Source organism: Salvelinus sp. IW2-2015, unplaced genomic scaffold (genome assembly GCF_002910315.2).
Source record: "Salvelinus sp. IW2-2015 unplaced genomic scaffold, ASM291031v2 Un_scaffold4531, whole genome shotgun sequence".
Classification (NCBI taxonomy): domain Eukaryota; kingdom Metazoa; phylum Chordata; class Actinopteri; order Salmoniformes; family Salmonidae; genus Salvelinus; species Salvelinus sp. IW2-2015.
In genome coordinates, this window is record NW_019945801.1 from 21,608 (window position 1) to 42,219 (window position 20,612).

Consider the following 20,612-nt stretch of genomic DNA (forward strand, 5'->3'; position numbering starts at 1 on the left):
AACCTTGTACCTTTTTCACAATACTGAGCCGAGCTGTACTGTGTTGGGCTGGCCTGGTTATCCATCCACCACAGTTGCTGGAACWGCTAGAAAGGACATTGTGAAAATAAAATAACTGAGCCAGTACAGTTCTTGTTCTCRGCCCTGTAGTGTAAATCAGTCATTAGGGTTCCAAGATAACTGGGCGTGTTCAGCAGGGCACTATGTTGTAGAACGTTTTGATAGAAATACATACACTACCGTTCAAAAGTTTGGGGTCACTTAGAAATGTCCTTGTTTTTTTGAAAGGAAAGCAATTTTTTTTGTCCATTTTAAAATAACATCAAATTGATCATATACAGTTGTAGACATTGTAATGTTGTAAATGACTTGTAGCTGGAATGGCTGTTTATTCTTTACATTTTTTTTATGGAATATCTACATAGGCGTACAGAGGCCCATTATCAGCAACCATCACTCCTGTGTTCCAATGGCACGTTGTGTTAGCTTACTCAAGTTTCGCATTTTAAAAGGCTAATTGATCATAAGAAAACCCTTTTGCAATTATGTTAGCACAGCTGAAAACTGTTGTGCTGTTTAAGAAGCAAGAGACTAGTTGAGTATCAGAGCATCAGCATTTATGGGTTCGATTACAGGCTCAAAATGGCCAGAAACAAAGACCTTTCTTCTGAAACTCGTTAGTCTATTTTTGTTCTGAGAAATGAAGGCGAGAAATTGCCAAGAAACTGAAGATCTCGTACAACGCTGTGTACTACTCCCTTCACAGAACAGCGCAAACAGGCTCTAACCAGAATAGAAAGAGGATTGGGAGGCCCCGGTGCACACAACTGAGCAAGAGGACAAGTACATTAGTGTCTAGTTTGAGAAACAGACGCGCTCACAAGTCCTCAACTGGCAGCTTCATTAAATAGTACCCACAAAACACCAGTCTCAATGGCAACAGGGATGCTGGGATGCTGGCCTTCTAGGCAGCGTTGCAAAGAAAAAGCCATATCTCAGACTGGCCAATAAAAATAAATATTAAGACTGACAAAGAACAGACACTGGACAGAGGAACTCTGCCTAGAATGCCAGCATCCCGGGTCGCCCCTCCACACCTCCCAATTCATCGAGCCATGGACTCAACAAGGTGTCTAAAGCGTTCCACAGGGAGGCTGGCCCATTGTCTCACAGTTCAGAGGCTCCCATACTTACCCCTGTGCGTCTTAGGCAGGATGTATTTTCTCACTACTTACATAGTGTTGTATTCTCCCCAGGAACTTATACAGTATATCACATAGAACAAACATAACATCTCTGACATGTGGAATAAGGAATCATGTAAGCTCCATTTCTGACATTTCTTCAACGTTCCCCAAATGACTGATTGGTTGAAATAAGAGATTGTGGGATCTGTACTGTTAGATTTCAGTGCAGCCTTTGATATTATTGACCCTAACTGTTGGGGTCTAAAACGTATGTGTTACGGCTTTTCAACCTTTGCCATAATGTGGATTCAGAGCTTCTAATAGAACTCAAAGGGTTTTCTTTAATGGAAGCGTCAAACATGTAAAGTGTGGTGTAACACAGGGCCTCTACTCTTTTCTATTTTTTCCAATGACCTGCCACTGGCATTTAACAAAGCATGTGTGTCCATGTATGTTGATGATTCAACCATATACACCTCAGCAACCCACAGCTAATGAAGTCACTGAAACCCTTAACAAAGAGTTGCAGTCTGTTTTGGAATGGGTGGCCAGTAATAAACTGGTCCTGAACATCTCTAAAACTAAGAGCATTGTATTTGGTACAACTCATTCCCTAAGTTCTAGACCTCAGCTGAGGTCTAGAAATGAATGGTGTGGTTGTTGAACAAGTTGAGGAGACTAAATTACTTGGCGCTACCTTAGATTGTAAACTGTCATAGTCAAAACCTATAGATTCAGTGGTTGTAAAGATGGGGAGAGGTCTGTCTGTAATAAAGAGATGCTCTACTTTTTTGACACCACACTCTAAAAAGCCAGTTCTGCAGGCTCTAGTTTTGTCTAATCTTGATTATTGTCCAGTGCTGCAAGGAAAGACCTAGTTAAGCTGCAGCTGGCCCAGAACAGAGCGGCAAGTCTTGCTCTTCATTGTAATCAGAGGGCTGATATAAATACTATGCATGCCAGTCTCTCTTGGCTAAGAGTTAAGGATAGACTGACTGCATTACTTATTTTTATGTAAAACAATGTGTTGAAAATTCCAAATTGTTTGCATAGTCGACTTACACACAGCTCTGACACACACACACTTTACCCACCAGACATGCCACCAGGGGTCTTTTCAAAGTCCACAAATCCAGAAAAAAATCAAGAAAGTGTACAGTATTATGTAGAGCCATTATTGCATGGAACTCCGTTCCATCTCATATTGCTCAAATAATCAGCAAACCTGGTTTTAAAAAACGATAAAGGAACGCCTTTCCCCTATTTGACCTAGATAGTTTGTGTGTATGCGTTGATATGTAGGCTACATGTGCCTTTTTTTAAACAAAAGAGCAAGATACATTTATTTTGAAAACAGCAGTCGATAATCATCATGTCACCAGAATAAGACCCTCAATATGTATTGGAAAGGAGCATCAAGCTCATCACTGTGCACTTTCACCACCCTGTGAAATTCATCAACTTATTTCATCTGTAGCCTAATACACTGCATGCTTTCCCATGTCGTAGTGGGAGGACCACACAGCATATCATTGTGTGACTTCATATGTTATTATATGTTTGTGCATAAAGGTTTTCCCTTTGCCATTTCTCGCATAATACATTTTACAGACATACAAATATCTCACTTTGTCTAGCGAATCTTGTTTTGTCGACATTTGAAAAATGTACCAACAAATTAGCAGTTTCCTTCAGGCCTTTTTTTTTTTTTTAATATCCGACATGTACTTTACTCGCATAAAAAGGTTGGATGGAAACCTGGTTATAGTCAGAAAGAATAAAACCACTTTCCAGTGAGGTCTCGGTTTTTCTCTCTTCTGGGTATAAACACCAGACAGACTTCTCCAGCCTTAGACCAWCACTGCCTTGGGAGGATGTCGGACAATGTCCCAAATGGCATCTTATTCCCTTCATCCCCATGGGCACTGGTCAAAGGTAGTGCACTATATAGGGAATAGGGTGCCATTTGGGACACTGACTTGGTTTMCTTTGGTTCCTGTGGTAAATATCGCAGTTAATGAGGAGCAGTTATGAGTGTGTCTTAGGTTGTGAGCATACTGTGATTATATCTGAGTGTGGTGATGTGACTTGGAGGCCATTCATTTTCCCTTTTTAATACTCTGATTGAACACAGTCCCGCAAGGTAGAGTTCACTAGATGGGTTATGTCTTCTTCATCCCTGATGGGTGTAATGGCGGTAGAATAGCNATGGGCACTGGTCAAAGGTAGTGCACTATATAGGGAATAGGGTGCCATTTGGGACACTGACTTGGTTTACTTTGGTTCCTGTGGTAAATATCGCAGTTAATGAGGAGCAGTTATGAGTGTGTCTTAGGTTGTGAGCATACTGTGATTATATCTGAGTGTGGTGATGTGACTTGGAGGCCATTCATTTTCCCTTTTTAATACTCTGATTGAACACAGTCCCGCAAGGTAGAGTTCACTAGATGGGTTATGTCTTCTTCATCCCTGATGGGTGTAATGGCGGTAGAATAGCAACCTCCATTTACAGTTTAGAAGTCACGCCAGTAGATGTAACAACAAGAGCCTGATCTTCATGACTAATGTTCAAACTTAGTCTATCAAGGTTTTKGTCWAAWKCTTCTAAAATGTTAGAACCCTTTCTCAGTAAAGGTAGAGCTGTCAGTTAGTGTTGTCATGATACTTKATTTTCAATGTCAAAAAAAGAAYATGAAGCAGACTCCACTCAATGGTCCTTTTAAGAACCTGCTTTATGTCAAATACTGTGTGCTGTAGCTTGAAGAGTAAACACGTGACYAGCTGTTAGTTTCTAACATTAGGACTCTGAATACCTCAGGGACTTCAGTCTGCTTAATGTTTTGTTTGCTTGCCATGATACTTTGAGAATTTWGATAAAACAACACTATTCAGTGTATGAGGGCATGGTTGTACGGACTGTCAATGGTATACTAAGACATGTAATTGTCTGTTTTTGAAACGGGGACTATAATGTCCATGTTCAACTGGTTGAATCATACTATTTACAGTTGAAAGGGCTGACCATTGTCTGAATATGACGATGAACTGACAATATGCACCTGGTTCGTATTCACTACAAACTGAATGGAAGAAATGGACCGAAACTWGGAGGGGCTAACGGAACTTGTCCAATAAAACACATTTYCTTTGTRTAATGTTTTCTGTTGCAAAACATTTAGCTGCGGTGTGCACTAATGAWTACAACTTTGTATTTGTGTGTCTTCCCCAGAGTGTAACCTGGTCGAGGGAGAAGACCATGTGGAGGTGAATGGGGAGGTKTTCCCTAAACCCTTTGTGGAGAAACCCGTCTGTGCTGAAGACCACAACGTCTACATCTACTACCCCACCTCAGCGGGAGGGGGAAGCCAGCGCCTCTTCAGAAAGGTCACATTCTGATCCCTAAGCCGTTAACCCCTTCAAAAATKACTCCAATCCGTTCCTCTGTCTAACCCACATGGGAAAGGCCCTGGGGTAGCTTTTTGACCAGGCTTCTTTCTCGCTCACACTTCCTATCCTCCCCCGACCGAAGGGTTCCTCTTAGCCATAATGGCACTTATTCTAAAGCACATTAAGGTTACTGAAATAGGTGAAGCCACACCAGGCACTCACTCTGGCTGGGCTCATCAACCAGGCAGGAACACGATGACATTAGAGCTGTGTCGACACTTGACATGCAACCTCTGCTATCAGATTACGAAGATTGCATTGAAAAGACAGGTGGTCGTGTGGTCAGATTGTGTTCAGATCTGGCTGACCACTTCAGGAGGTGGTCAGGGATGCATTGTGTGTGGATTTCTCCTCAGTCTGGACGCAATCAGGCTACCGAAAGCGCATACAGTGGGCAACGTAATCAGCAGTCCGCCCACAGGTCTCCAGAAATGGTGTGTTTTGGGAGCGAGAGGCACCTTTTTTCATTAAACATGGGAGGAAATGCGTTCTTAGCATGTGAGGAACGTGTTTGCTGGCTTCAAATGCTAGCCAGCTAGCTTTATTTAGAAAAAATATTTTCGGTTTGGCTAGAGTTATGCTAACCTCTTTGCAATCCCTTTAACGTTGCTTTCTGGCTTGTTAGAGGTTAGCTACAGTAGTTGGCTACTGCCATCCAGTTGTTGTTATCAGATTTAGCTGGTTCCACCGTTTGCAAGGAATGCATCCATGCATTTGAGTATTACGTGGGAAAGGGAATCCAGACACAATGTGGACACGGTAGACACATTTAATGTCGTCCTAGAATTCCATGATCAGAACTCTAATCAGAATACAAAAGCTGCATGAACTGTCAAGTGTAGACACGGCCTAGGTTTTATCTAGTATGCGTCCCAAATGGCACCCTATTCCCAATATAGTGCGACGCTTATGACCAGAGCCTATGGGCCCTTGTAGTGCACTACATAGGGAAGCAGGGTGCCATTTGGGATGCAGACCTCCTATTCTGACAGAGGGAGGAGAACAACCATCACTTTACTACAACAGTGTTTTCAAATGACCCCAATGTCAAACAAAGAAAAGGAACCTGTTGTCTGTAGAGCTCCGAGGTAGGATTGTTTCAAGGCACAGATCTGGGGAAGGGTCCAAAACATTTCTGGATGAGTTTGGAACCACCAAGACTCTTCCTAGAGCTGACTGCCCGGCCAAACTTAGCAATCGGGGAGAGGGTCTTGGTCAGGGAGGTGAACAAGAACCCGATGGTCACTCTGACAGAGCTCCAGAGTTCCTCTGTGTAGATGGGAGAACCTTCCAGAAGGACAACCATCTCTGCAGCACTCCACCAATAAGGCCTTTATGGTAGAGTGGCCAGTGGAAGCTACTCCTCAGTAAAGGCACCTAAATGACTCTGACCATGAGAAACAAGATTGAACTCTTTGGCTTGAGTGCCAAGCGTCACGTCTGTTGGAAACCTGGCACCATCCCTACGGTAAAGCATGGTGGTAGCAGCATCATGCTGTGGGGATGTTTTTCAGTGGCAAGGACTGGGAGTCTAGTCAGGATCGAGGGAAAGATGAACGGAGCAAAGTACAGAGAACCTTGATGAAAACCTTCTCCGAGTGCTCAGGACCTCAGACTGGGGCGAGGTTCACCTTCCAGGACAACGACCCTAAGCACACAGCCTGGAGAGACCTGAAATAGCTGTGCAGCAATGCTCCCCATCCAACCTGACAGAGCTTGAGAGGATCTGCAGAGAAGAATGGGAGAAACTCCCCAAATACAGGTGTGCCAAGCTTGTAGCATCATACCCAATAAGACTCGAGGCTGTAATCGCTGCCAAAGGAACTTCAACAAAGTACTGAGTAAAGGGTCTGAATACTTATGTAATGTGATATTTCATTTTTTATTATTAAACTGTTTTTGCTTTGTCATTATGAGGTACTGTGTGTAGATTGAGGGGAATTTAAAAAAATCTATTTTAGAATGAAGCTGTTACCTAACAAAACGTGGAAAAAGTCAAGGGGTCTGAATACTTTCCGAATGCACTGTAGATGATAGAACTAAACGGTCATGTAAAGATGGTTTAGTTTGTGTCTTTTTAGGCATAACATTCTTAAAGGGATACTTCAAGATTTTGTCATCTAGGTACAGATCTAGGATCAACTCCCCAATCATAACCTTAACCATTAGTGGGAAAAATGCTAAACTGACCCAAGATCAGTGTCTTCACCTTACAATATTAATAGTAATACATAGTCCTCCAAATATACAGCTCATTGAAATTCTATTTGACTCAGTCTGTTTTATTCAGTGTGATCTCACCTCACATTCTCAGAGGGCTTTCGGGACTGTTTAACCTGTYATAAAACGGGCCAATGTTTTTGTCATGATTTATAACCATTCGATCCCAATAGCTGATTTTATCACACACATTATTGGCATCCCTCTCAATCCCAGTCGATTGTAGTAAGCTACTCTATGTGTTCTTCCTCTGAAATGGAATAGATCATAAGCGATGTGCAACACTGTGTACTGATGAATGAACCCTAGTCTCTTTCTTTGACTCTGGCTACAGTTGAGTAGTATGGTGGACGTTCATTCAGTCCTAATGTAATCCTGTCGTGTGAAGAGCAGTGTTTCCCAMGTGTTTAGTCCACTGGGCGCCTGCTGGTGGGTAGTTTTATTCTGAGTTGTAGAATGAGTGGTCTGTTTAGTTGGTGGTTCACACCAACAGCTTTCGCTTGATCACAGAGCTAAAGGAGTTTGGGAACCACTGCTGTAGACAGTACGTAGTTCTGCCAGTTCTGACGCTGTTGCCTCTCTGTCCTGTAGATCGGGAGCCGGAGCAGTGTGTACTCCCCAGAGAGCAACGTGAGGAAGACTGGCTCCTACATCTACGAAGAGTTCATGCCAACGGACGGGACGGACGTTAAGGTGTGTTATGCGATTGTCAGTCTGTATTTCTGTTTMTGTCCATCTATGCATATTTGTTTGTTTGTCTTATGCAAGTGCACTGTGTGTGTACTAAATCTCTCCATGTGTATGTGTCCTCAGGTGTATACGGTGGGGCCTGACTATGCCCACGCTGAGGCCAGGAAGTCTCCTGCCCTGGACGGTAAGGTGGAGAGAGACAGCGAGGGGAAGGAGATCCGCTACCCTGTCATGCTCACCGCCATGGAGAAACTAGTGGCCCGCAAGGTCTGCCTGGCATTCAAGGTCAGTTATGGCTCAGTTGTTTGTGGTTCGATTCCCATGCGGTGCTGAATAGATTCCCACATTATACTGAATAGCCGATAGGTGTGAACTATTGCTGCTCTGGATAAAATCTACATCAAGTGCCTCTGGGTAGGGGCTATGGGTCGACGTGGAATTGGTCATTGATTGCCCTCTTCTATTTGATGAGCTGGTACACAGTTCAGACCTGGGTTCAAATGCTATTTTAGATACCCTATCTGTGCTTGCCTGTTGCAATGGAACCAATAGAAAAGTGCAAACCCCACCCACCTAGCACCCCAGGCAGGCTAAAGAAAGCACTTAACCTATTTGAACCCAGGTCTGACGTACTGTAGCTCCAGGCAGCCTGTTGAGGGCACTCTCAAGCTGATCGATCACTTTGATTGATAAGGGAAGAGAAAACAGAACAGAGGCTGAGGTCATATAAAGGAGAATCAACAAACACACACCCTCAATAAGTACATTTTCCCCCTCTTACCCTGATTGATATTCTCGATAATGCCACCCCCATTACACTACATGTCATTCCTATCTGACTGTCTTTTCCCCCTGCAGCAAACCGTGTGTGGCTTTGACCTTCTCCGAGCCAACGGTCACTCCTACGTCTGCGACGTCAAGCGTTCAGCTTCGTCAAGATACCATGAAGTACTACGACGACTGTGCCAAGATCCTGGGGTACGATGTGCCAGAGGGCTATTTCGGTCATATTGTGTTTTCATAGGGTTACATTATGCCAGGGGTATGCCAGTTCTGACTCCTGGTCAAGCGGGAATAGTGTTCTGACTCCTGGTCCAACAGGGCAAACTTCAGATCCAACCCTGCTGTAGCACAACTGATTAGACAATTGTGGTCTTTGTTGAAGACTGGTTTTTGAGTTTAGTGTTGGTGCTGGGTTGTAAATTAACCTGACAGCTTCCAGGATCAAGGTTGGCACCCCCCTTCTGTAAGCCAATAACATTAGTTCAGCACAAACTGATTAAAGGTAGCCTAGGGTTCGTTTGGACAGCTGATCCTGAAACATTTCAATTTTTGGGGGGTGATTTTTAGCAGACGCTCTTGTCCAGAGCGACATGTAGTTAGTGGATTCATCTTAAATATGCTAGGTGGAACAACCACATGTCATAGTAAGTACATGTTTCCTCAAAGTAGCTATCAGCAATGTCAGTGGGGAAACAAATGGTACTACAGATGACTTGCTATTATTATCTCACTAGTTACATAGAAGTTAATAATCCGTCAGAAGATCCAGATGTTGGTAAATGTTGACTGTATGTTAACCATAATGTAATTCTATGATGTGAACTGTGTTTCCTTGTCCTTGTCCTCTGCAGTAATATAGTGATGAGGGAGCTAGCTCCTCAGTTCCACATCCCCTGGTCCATCCCTACTGAGGCTGAGGACATCCCCATCGTCCCAACCACATCTGGCACCATGTGAGTCTCACACACACAGACTWGTATGTTAGTGCATATGATTGGTAAAATGTTTCCAAGACAAACTTGTAGGCGCAAAAACTTTGAGGTAGACAAATGTACAGCTTTACTGTAGCCACAACATAAAAACCACTGCTGTCTCAAGGATAACTGGCTTCACTGTGAAGTTTCTGCTTATTTAGACATGCCAGTGATGGGGTAAAAGTCATTACCCCGACCTACCATCATTGTTCACTCATATTCCTTTTTACTGTCACATTCCCTCCAATCAGGATGGAGTTACGCTGTGTCATCGCAATAATCCGCCACGGAGACCGAACTCCTAAGCAGAAGATGAAGATGGAAGTGCGGAATCCCATGTGAGTTYTTTGGTAACCCTGTATGTAAAGTCTAGTTGTAATGCCTTAGATGTCATGATTGTCAATGACCCCTTAATTGTGTTTAATATTTTTAATTTAACCTTTATTTAACTATTTTACATCTTTAAATCGTGTCATAATAATCCTGACAAATTACCAGTCATTAAGTTTCATGACATCCACTGTTCCATGACGACTCGGCAGGTAGCCTATTGGCCATTAACCGAAATGTCGCTGGTTCGAATCCCAAACAAACTAGATTTCTAAAAATCTGCCGACGTGCCCTTGAGCAAGGCACCTAACCCTAATTGCTCCTGTAAGTCGCTCTGGATAAGAGCATCTGCTAAATAACTAAAATGTAAATATACAAAATAAGTGACTTGATCTCTTTATATAAATACAGTAAAATATATATACACTGCTCAAAAAAATAAAGGGAACACTAAAATAACACATCCTAGATCTGAATGAATGAACATATTCTTATTAAATACTTTTTTCTTTACATAGTTGAATGTGCTGACAACAAAATCACACAAAAATGATCAATGGAAATCAAATTTATCAAACCCATTGAGGTTTGGATTTGGAGTCACACTTGAAGTGGAAAAACCACACTACAGGCTGATCCAACTTTGATGTAATGTCCTAAAACAAGTCAAAATGAGGCTCAGTAGTGTGTGTGCCTCCACGTGCCTGTATGACCTCCCTACAACGCCTGGGCATGCTCCTGATGAGGTGGCGGATGGTCTCCTGAGGGACCTCCCAGACCGTGACTAAAGCATCCGCCAACTCCTGGCAGTCTGTGGTGGCAACGTGGCGTTGGTGGATGGAGCGAGACATGATGTCCCAGATGTGCTCAATTGGATTCAGGTCTGGGAACGGGAGGGCCAGTCCATAGCGTCAATGCCTTCTCTTGCAGAACTGCTGACACACTCAGCCACATGAGGTCTTAGCATTGTCTGCATTAGGAGAACCCAGGGCCAACCGCACCAGCACTATGGTCTCACAAGGGATCTGAGGATTCTCATCTCGGTACCTAATGGCAGTCAGGCTACCTCTGGCGAGCAATAGAGGGCTGTGCGCCCCCCAAAGAAATGCCACCCCACACCATGACTGACCACCGGTCAATTCTCCACGGCATCTCCAGACTCTGTCAAATGTGCTCAGTGTGAAACCTGCTTTCATCTGTGAAGAGCACAGGGCGCCAGTGGCAAATTTGTCAATCTTGGTTTTCTCTGGGCAAATGCCAAACGTCCTGCACGGTGTTGGGCTGTAAGCACAACCCCCACCTGTGGACGTCGGGCCCTCATACCACCCTCATTGAGTCTGTTTCTGACCGTTGAGCAGACACATGCACATTTGTGGCCTGCTGGAGGTCATTTGCAGGGCTCTGGCAGTGCTTCTCTGCTCCTCCTTGCACAAAGGCGGAGGTAGCGGTCCTGCTGCTGGGTTGTTCGCCTCCTACGGCCTCCTCCACGGCTCCTGATGACTGCCTGTCTCCTGGTAGCGCCTCCATGCTCTGGACACTACGCTGACAGACCAAGCAAACCTTCTGCCACAGCTCGCATTGACGTGCCATCCTGGATGAGCTGCACACCTGAGCCACTTTGTGTGGTTGTGACTCCGTCTCATGCTACCACTAGAGTGAGAGCACCGCCAGCATTTCAAAAAGTGACCAAAACATCAGCCAGGAAGCATAGGAACTGAGAAGTGGTCTGTGGTCACCACCTGCAGGATCACTCCTTTATTGGGGTGTCTTGCTAATTGCCTATATTTCCACCTTTGTCTATTCCATTTGCACAACAGCATGTGAAATTTCTTGTCAATCAGTGCTGCTTCCTAAGGGGACAGTTTGATTTCACAGAAGTGTGATTGACTGTGGAGTTACATTGTGTTGTTTTAAGTGTTCCCTTTATTTTTTTGAGCAGTGTGTATATATATTATATTTTTTTTTTTTACTACATTTGGTATAAAATACAATGTCTTTCTCCAATAGGTTTTTTGAATTGTTTGACAAATACGGCGGTTACAAGACAGGGAAACTGAAGCTGAAGAAGCCCAAACAACTGCAGGTAAGTAAATAGAATGAGCGACCAACAAAGCCACACGAGAAGAGGGCTTATAGTTTCAACGTTTCAGTACAAAGGCCTTTCTGGTCTTGAGAAAGGCCTTTGTACTGAAAGGTTGATATTATACAAACTATATCCTCTTTCCTTGTTACTTCTATAGTATGTATCCCTTTAGGGGATATACTTCACTGTTGATCTTTGTTATTTACTCACTTTAGCCAAGTAATAAATCAATTCCTGTCACATGTTGTGTGAATCACATTTGACATGGCTGACTTAACTTTTTAACTGTACTTGTCCATGTGTTTGTGTTAACCACGAGACTGTGAAAATAATTTCCTCCTTGGAGGAGGACAATACGCATGGAAAGTGGATTAGTGTACGTCACATTTTGGTAAAATGTAAGCACAACTGTGGCCACTTCGTCATTTTTGGAAACGTGTTACGGTAGCTAGCGAATGAGTGTAGGAGGGATTGTAACTAACTGTAAATAATACATCTGGCTAACTTACTTACAGATGGGTCAAATATATTGGCACTCTTGCATGATTCACTTTCTTCTAAAATCTGTTAATTTAATTTTTGTTTTGTTTACATGTGTGTTTGATTAACAACTGCATAGGATCAAGAAGAAGAAAACAATTGTATATTGAGATACTTCTCTTCATTTGACCACATCTGTACTCAGTAAGATATAACTAACTTGGCTAAATGTGGTTTGAAAGAATTCACTTACTTACAGTTAGTTAGCCATCGCACAGCTCTTTGATCGCAAATGATCAATTCCTGTGTTTAGATGGTCAAAGCTGTGTAGGAATCCCATTTGACCAAACTAATTTCAACTGTCATTTTGTTTGTGTAAACAAAGACCAAAACTGTTAAAATAATTTCCTCAAATGAATACATTCTATTCCATGTCTCTGATGCTTTGTCATTTATTGTCCATCTCCTTTGTGTGGTTAGGAGGTACTGGACATAGCTCGGCAACTGTTGCTAGAACTGGGTGATGGAAGAGAAGACTGCGAGATCGAAGAGAAGAAATCCAAACTGGAGCAGCTGAAGACTGTTCTGGAGATGTGAGTGACGTGTCTAACTAGACCAACGTGTTATTAGGCACACAATCTCACCTGGGGCGTCTTGACTTTCTGGGCCATCGTAGTTCTATCAAAATGTCATCAAACTAGATTGTGGTAAAAATCTGAACTGGACAACGCACATAATCTCCAGTTTTGTCTGTGCAATCACAAAGCTGTAAAGTAGTGTATGGAACCTGTAGGATAGTCCAATCAGATGTAATTCTTAGACATTTGAAAGATTGAGGAAGAGTGAATCAGTTGTCTTTGAACTGGTAACTAGTTTTATGATGATGACAAATGATCTACAAGCWGCCAGAACAAAGTTGAGGCTGTTTTTTTTTTAATTTTTTTTTTATCCGTGACTAACTGGTTTTGCATTCAACAACACTATCCTTGCGTAGTCCCTGATTTCCAGGCACGTTTTGGCTAGCTAGACAATGACAAGTTRGCTGAAGCAGAAACAGACTGACACCCAGGCTATTCAATGCATGATTGACTGGACATGGGGACAGTCATAACACATGGTTCCCCCTTTTTTCTATTCCTGTCTTTTCCAGGTATGGCCACTTTTCTGGGATCAACAGAAAAGTGCAGATCACCTACCTGCCCCATGGGCAGCCCAAAACATCCAGCGAGGAGGAAGGTATGGAGAAARCGGAGGAAACATTTCACCTCTACTGCTTAGATCAYAAGGRGGCAGCTTTCCCCCAGTCACCAGCACCATGTACTATATGTCTGAGTTGCATTTGTAGAAAAAGTGTTCTACCGTAAAACGTCCCTTACGCGCCAAGCCTCCAGCAAGCATCAGTGTCTTATGGTAGCCAGATATCACTAGACATTCCAGCAAATAAACACTGGTCTCTAGTAAGAGCTGGGTATCAGTTTCTCCTCACATGAACACATCAAATTGCCACTCGGACTCCCAGTTCATAGTCATAGTTTCTCTATCTAGTGCTAGACATTTGAGCCCTGCATTCAAAAACACAGTTGGTATGTCAATTAGTAAAGTTTTATCACAGAGTGGTAGGTAGTTATCTGCAGTTGCTTTTGCGCAATCCTTCATTTACTCATTTTGTAACATGCTTTGTGTGCTAAATGTAACCCAAGTGTTGTCAATTTCAAACTGGGCTATCAGTGATAGGAATTGTATTAAATGCCTGAGTACAATACGTACTGGTCTCCAACCAAACTCAACTTCACACACAGTTAAAGCCAGCCTGGGCATTGACTTGAGGGTTACGATACGTAGGATTGAATTGATTGCTAGTTAAGCTGATGTGTTGTTCCACAGACACATGTAAGGAGTGCCCTTCTCTGCTTCTGGTGTTGAAGTGGGGGGGGAGCTGACCCCAGCAGGCAGGGTACAGGCTGAAGAGCTGGGCAGGGCCTTCCGCTGCATGTACCCCGGAGGACAAGGTGAGCACACACACACACAAAACACTGCTGCCAACTATGTTCACTGAAAAAAAAACATCTGATCATGTCTGTCGTTCTAGGCGACTACGCTGGGTTCCCTGGCTGCGGGTTGCTACGGTTACACAGCACGTACCGACACGACCTCAAGATCTACGCGTCTGACGAGGGCAGAGTGCAGATGACCGCCGCAGCTTTCGCCAAGGTAACCACTAGAGCATCCAGAGGTTAGAGGTCAAAAGCTCTTTGTGTGTGTAAATGTGTTCATCTGAGTGTTTCCGGCAGGGTCTGCTGGCGTTAGAGGGAGAGTTGACGCCCATCCTTGCTCAGATGGTAAAGAGTGCCAACATGAACGGCCTGCTGGACAACGACAGCGACTCGCTCAGCGGCTGCCAGCACCGCGTCAAGGCCCGTCTCCACGAGATCATGCAGAAAGACCAGGAGTTCACCGAGGAGGACTACGATAGGGGTAATTGATGTCATTGAATTCCTGCTCAGCCAATCACTAAGTGCAACCGACCTGGGTAGTGTTCAGCGCACACTGTAGCAAAACTTTGTGCATTGCAAAACGAAAACAGGCTTGTAGATAGTTACCTGCCCTTGTGTTTTTTGTTGCTTTTTTGGGTATTTTTTCTATTTTTATTATTTGTGTTTAGGTATGTATTCGTGTTACTGATTTTGTTTTATGTGACATTATTTTAGTGGTTATTTTTTTTGTTTTTGTGTGTGTAATGTTTTTTAAGCTGGTGTTTCTTTTTTTGATTGGTTATTCAAAAGCTTTTTTTCAAACATTTTTTTTGTGTTGTTTTTTATTTATTTTTTTTCAGTTGCCTTTATTTTTTTTGATTTTTTGTGCTGTTGTTTTTCCACTTTTTTATTCACCCGCTTCGGAACGTTTTCATTCGGTTTTGTGCCTCAAGTACAAACTCGGTCGTCGTGTGCCCAGCCTAGCATTTAGCTTGGGATCTAACATGAGTCTTATCAGCCTAGGCATTAACCTTGGTGGCTGACACGAGTCTTATCAGGAAATCATAGGAGATCCATTACTAACCTTCCAGTTAACGAACACAAGCTAAAAGGAAAAAGTTTAGAGGAAAAAGAAATAGCAATGTACAAAGCTCCTAAGAAATCCAGCCTCCGACAGGGCTTAATCCTAAGCAGTTTGCAACGACAAGCTCCCTTTCCTCCTCATCCTTTCAATTCGTCTTACTGAATGGCGAAAGGCACAAAAGCTAGGCTAAATCAACTCGCGAGCTGAGCCTACAATCAAGCTGAGCTAGGCTAAATCAAGCCACTAACACTGGAGCTAGCAAATCAAGCTGAGAGCTAAGGCTAATCGGAAGTCGAGCTAGGCTAAATCAATGCTGGAGCTAGGCTAACAGTCATACGTGATGAATGATGTATAGAAACATAGTATTGCTGACAGGAGGGTGGCAAAGTCAGCTATGTATCTCGTCCTTGATCATTGGGCGTAATTGTGTAAGAAAGCAAAGCGGATTAGATGTTAAGCGTTCATATGCATAGATGTTCTTCAGCGAGAATTGTGGTGTGCCGTCCGTCCAGCTGGCCCCTACAGTGCAACGCCTCGTGTTAACCTAAGGGATGTGAGAACCCTGTGATGACATGTTACCAGGTCTACACCTCATCCAGATCTCACCTCGCGATGACGCCGAATGAGACATAGGACCCCAAATCTGCAGGTATAGCCCTTGTAACACCACACAGTCTAACTAGTTTTTTTCCAGCCGTACAATGTGTGAACGCTAACCAACATTGGCCACATACAGCACAAGTGAGGTGATCTGCAGCTACCTCGTTATCATCTATGCATAGTCCAACTGTAATAACTCTACCACAATGTACATAACCTCAACAACCAGGTGCCACCGCACATTGACCCTTACCTAGTTCCCCCCTGTAAATAGAGTTTTCCTGTGTATTTACGCTGCTTCTAATTACTTGTTACTTTTTATTTAACTTTAAGTAACAGTTCACTGTAAGGTCTTCCTACACCTGTGTATTCGGCGCAGTAACTAATACAATTTGCACTTTGATCGTACATAATCCCAGACTACTGGTTTCTCCTACTGTCCACGTCCTTTTCTCCCCCCCTCATCTCCTTTTCTCCTCGTCCTCCGACCTCTTCAGTCCTCTGCAAGCTGTACCACAGTGAGACCGGACTGAATGCGGCAACGCTTCCCAAGCTGGACGGACTTCCCGATGAAGAGCGGCCGCACGACCATCAGCAAGACCCCGGAGTATCTACGACTGCGTGAAGTACGAGCGTGACAAGACAGAACACACCTGGGCCTGGGAGGCACACTAAGGCTGTTCAGGCTGTCCCGAGCCCGTCGCCGAACATCATCAACCACAGGTGAGGAGAGAGGAAAGGAGTGGAGTGAGAGAGCGTGGTGATGGATGGAAGGTGAGTGAGAGAGCGGTGGATGGATGGAGTGGAGAGAGCGGTGGATGGATGGATGGAGTGGAGAGAGCGGTGGATGGAATGATGGATGGAGAGAGCGGTGGATGGATGGAGTGGAGAGAGCGGTGGATGGATGAGGTGGAGAAGAGGTGGATGATGGATGGATGGAGAGAGAGGGTGAGTGGATGGAGAGAGCGGTGGAGTGGATGGAGTGGAGAGAGCGGTGGATGGATGGATGGAGTGAGAGAGCGGTGGATGGATGGATGGATGAGTGGAGAGAGCGTGGATGAGGATATGATGGAGAGAGCGGTGGATGGATGGAGGAGTGGAGAGAGCGGTGGATGGATGGATGGAGGAGAGAAGCGGTGGATGGATGGATGGAGTGGAGAAGCGGTGGATGGATGGATGGATGGAGAGAGCGGTGGATGAGTGGAGGATGTGGAGATGGAGAGAGCGTGATGGAGTGGATGGAGTGGAGAGAGCGTGGATGATGAGTGGAGTGGAGAAGCGGTGGATGGATGGATGGAGTGGAGAGAGCGGTGAGATGGATGGAGTGGAGGAGCGTGGATGATGGATGGAGTGGAGAGAGCGGTGGAGGATGGATGGAGTGGAGAGAGCGGTGATGGATGGATGGAGTGGAGAGAGCGAGTGGATGGAGGATGGAGTGGAGAGAGCGTGATGGATGGATGGAGTGGAGAGAGCGTGGATGGCTGGAGGGAGAGCGGTGGGGATGGAGGATGGATGAGTGGAGAGATGGGATGAGGGAGAGAGCGGTGAGATGGAGTGAGAGAGGTGGATGGATGATGGAGAAGAGAGCGGTGGATGGATGATGGATGGAGTGAGAGAGCGGTGGATGGATGGATGGAGTGGAGAGAGCGTGGATGGATGGATGGAGTGGAGAGAGCGGTGGATGGATGGATAGAGAGGGGGAGGATGGAGTGGAGAGCGTGGATGGAGGATGAGTGCAGAGAGCGTGATGGGATGGATGGAGGCATGAGAGTGTGATGGAGGAGAGAGCGGTGGATGGATGGATGGATGAGAGAGACGGTGGATGGATGGATGAGGAGGGAGAGAGCGGGATGGATGGATGGAGTGGAGAGAGGCGGTGATGATGGATGGAGTGGAGAGAGCGGTGATGGATGGATGGAGTGAGAGAGCGGTGGATGGATGGATGGATGAGAGAGCGATGGAGGTGGAGGAGTGGAGAGAGCTGGATGGATGGAGTGGAGAGAGCGGTGGATGGATGGATGGAGTGGAGAGAGCGGTGGATGGATGGAGTGGAGAGAGGCAGTGTGAGAAGGATGGGGGTGGAGTGGAGAGCGAGTGATGGATGGATGGAGGGAGAGAGCGGTGGATGGGTGGGTGGATGATGTTTGGAGAGATGGATGGATACTCTGGAGCTGTTCAGATGTCACATGCCCTCGCTGATATTATCATACCACAGATAAGGAAGGAGTGTGTGGGGGTCAGTTGTAAGCGGTAGATGGATACTCTGGACTCCACAGGCTGCCAGAGGCTCGTGCTGACACATCTCTACCTACTGTGTTGATGGACACCAGTCACTGTTTATATGCTCCCAGACTTTGTATATAGCAACGCTCTGACCGCTGTGTGTCGTAGGCAGGGAGTAATTCTCACGACTTGTGTATTGTCCTCAGGAATATGGCATTAACAAAGTGGAGAAGCTGGACATAGCGTACGCCTACTGCCTACCTCTGGTCAAGAAGATCCAGCTGGACCTCCAGAGGACCCACGAGGATGAGTCAGTCAACAAACTCCATCCACTGTGAGTCTTGACTCACAGGGCAGCAATAGTCAAGTTGCACCTAGACGCTGATTTAAGGTCAGTTCCTCTCTCCGAATGGTTAAGATTTGGAAAGGGTGAGCTGATCCTAGATCTGCGTGCAAGGGCAACTGCAACATGAAGTTGTAGCTCAGTCAATTATGTCCCACATATGTCTTTGTTCACAGGGTCCATGTTTGACGGCAACTTAAATAAAACATTGATGTTCTGTTTCTCTGGCGACTCAGGTACTCTCGAGGAGTGATGTCACCAGGTCGCCACGTGCGGACACGTCTGTACTTCACCAGCGAGAGTCACGTCCACTCTTTACTCAGCACCTTCCGCTACGGAGGCCTGCTTGACGTAAGCACATAACTACCACAGAGGAACTACGGTTACCTAGAACTACATTTCCCTGAACAACAGCAACAGAACTACATTCGATCCAATAATTGGTGTGTGTGTGTGACAGGAGGAGAAGGACCAGCAGTGGAAGCGGGCGATGGACTACCTTGGTGCCGTTTCTGAACTCAACTACATGACCCAGATAGTTATCATGCTGTATGAGGACAACAACAAGGTAGTGGTGTGTGTGTTTCTGTAGTAGGTGTGTGTCTGTTTCCCTTTCTTTCACTAAGCCCTCTCTGTGCTGTCCCTCAGGACCCGTCGTCAGAGGAGCGTTTCCATGTGGAGCTTCACTTCAGCCCTGGGGTCAAAGGTTGCGAGGAGGAGGAGAAAGCACCAATGGGCTTCGGCTTCCGTCCCGCTTCCGCAGAGGTAACAGTGTTTAATGTCTGGTCCTAATGTTAATCTAATAGGATGTTTTCACATATGAAATTCACTACCCTGGTTTGGTTTTATGAGGCATTTCTGAGAATTCTACAAAATATATTATGGTTTAACAAGAACTGAAAATAACCGTTTCACAGTGCAATCTGCAATTTGCAAGATGCACATTCTACATGACTTAGCAAGCTAGCTTGTTTTACAACGGCAAAAGTTATCGCTACTTGGGCTGCCGTGTCACAAAGCCTGATACTCTGGTCCTGGATCTTGAACCCACCACCTCTGGCAGGTCCAGGATTCATTCACCAAGGTTTGTCTTAGTTTCACGCATGCTTTAATTAGCGTGGATCAGCGGTACCAACACGATCCAGCTTTGCGGATCATTGACAAAGAGAAGAATTTGTGAAAAAGTTGCCCTATAGTGGTACATCATATGTCCCTGTGTAAGTGCCCTAGTGGTATGGTTATATGTGTGTTTTTTTGTAAAAATAGTGTTTTGCTGCAACGCCGCCCCAATGTCTCTGTCACCACTTCTTTCATATTTGTTCAGAATGATGACGAAACAGACAGACCCTACGCCGTAGCTTGAGGATTCTATCTGACGCGCTGAAGATAGATCGCGACCGGTCTACCTCCATCAACCATGATACGCCAGACTAGTGGCATCCGACGGATGAGGATCCCCTAATCTCGCAAATCGTCTTAAAGACTCAGAGTCTTTTTATTGGACAGTATATATGAATCCTCTCACTCCAACACAGCACACACACCCACAACCATTATGTTGTCAATAATATCCATTGGCCTGTTAGGAAGGAGCGTAGTGCAGAGCTAGCACAGCAGCCCGTGAAAGATGAGACAAAGGATTTCAAGCATCTTTTGACCTATAGAGACCTATACTATAAAGACGTTTGTGTTCATGAGTTAGGGATGCAGCCAATAAGCCAGTTCCTGCCTGCTATTTGGTTCTCTTGATTTACTCTGTCTGTCGCAGAGTAACATTGTCTTCAGTCTGGCATCCCCAGTGTGATGGAGATCCTAGTCGTATGTGTTTCGCACGCCCTCTGAATTTGCCTCCTTACCATATAATGTGTGTGTGTCACCCCAGTCTTCGCGAGACGGTCTTCAGTCACAGCAGGCACTACCGTCTTTCCCTCCTGCAACTCTCGCCAGTCCCCTGAGATGAAGCAGAATGGTCTAGGTGGGTGTCTCCCTTCCTCCCTGCTCCCTAACACACTCAGATCTAGGATCAGTTTCCCCTCCCCCATCCTAGCCATTAATCCGACTTGAAGTTGGGATGGAGAATGCCAAAATGAAACCTTCAGTAAGCAAGCAATTCAAGTGCAACTGTGTATAACCCAGATACAATTCCCCCACTTCCCTTACACTTGTCTATTGGCACTGTGTTTACCTTATATTCA

General features: G+C 45.0%; 1 pseudogene; it reads left to right on the forward strand.

Moving 5' to 3' along the window:
* The window catches only part of LOC112077402 (inositol hexakisphosphate and diphosphoinositol-pentakisphosphate kinase 2-like), a 33,135-nt pseudogene extending 13,845 nt beyond the window's left edge, over positions 1-19,290 (forward strand).
* Positions 19,291-20,612: the final 1,322 nt, after the last annotated feature.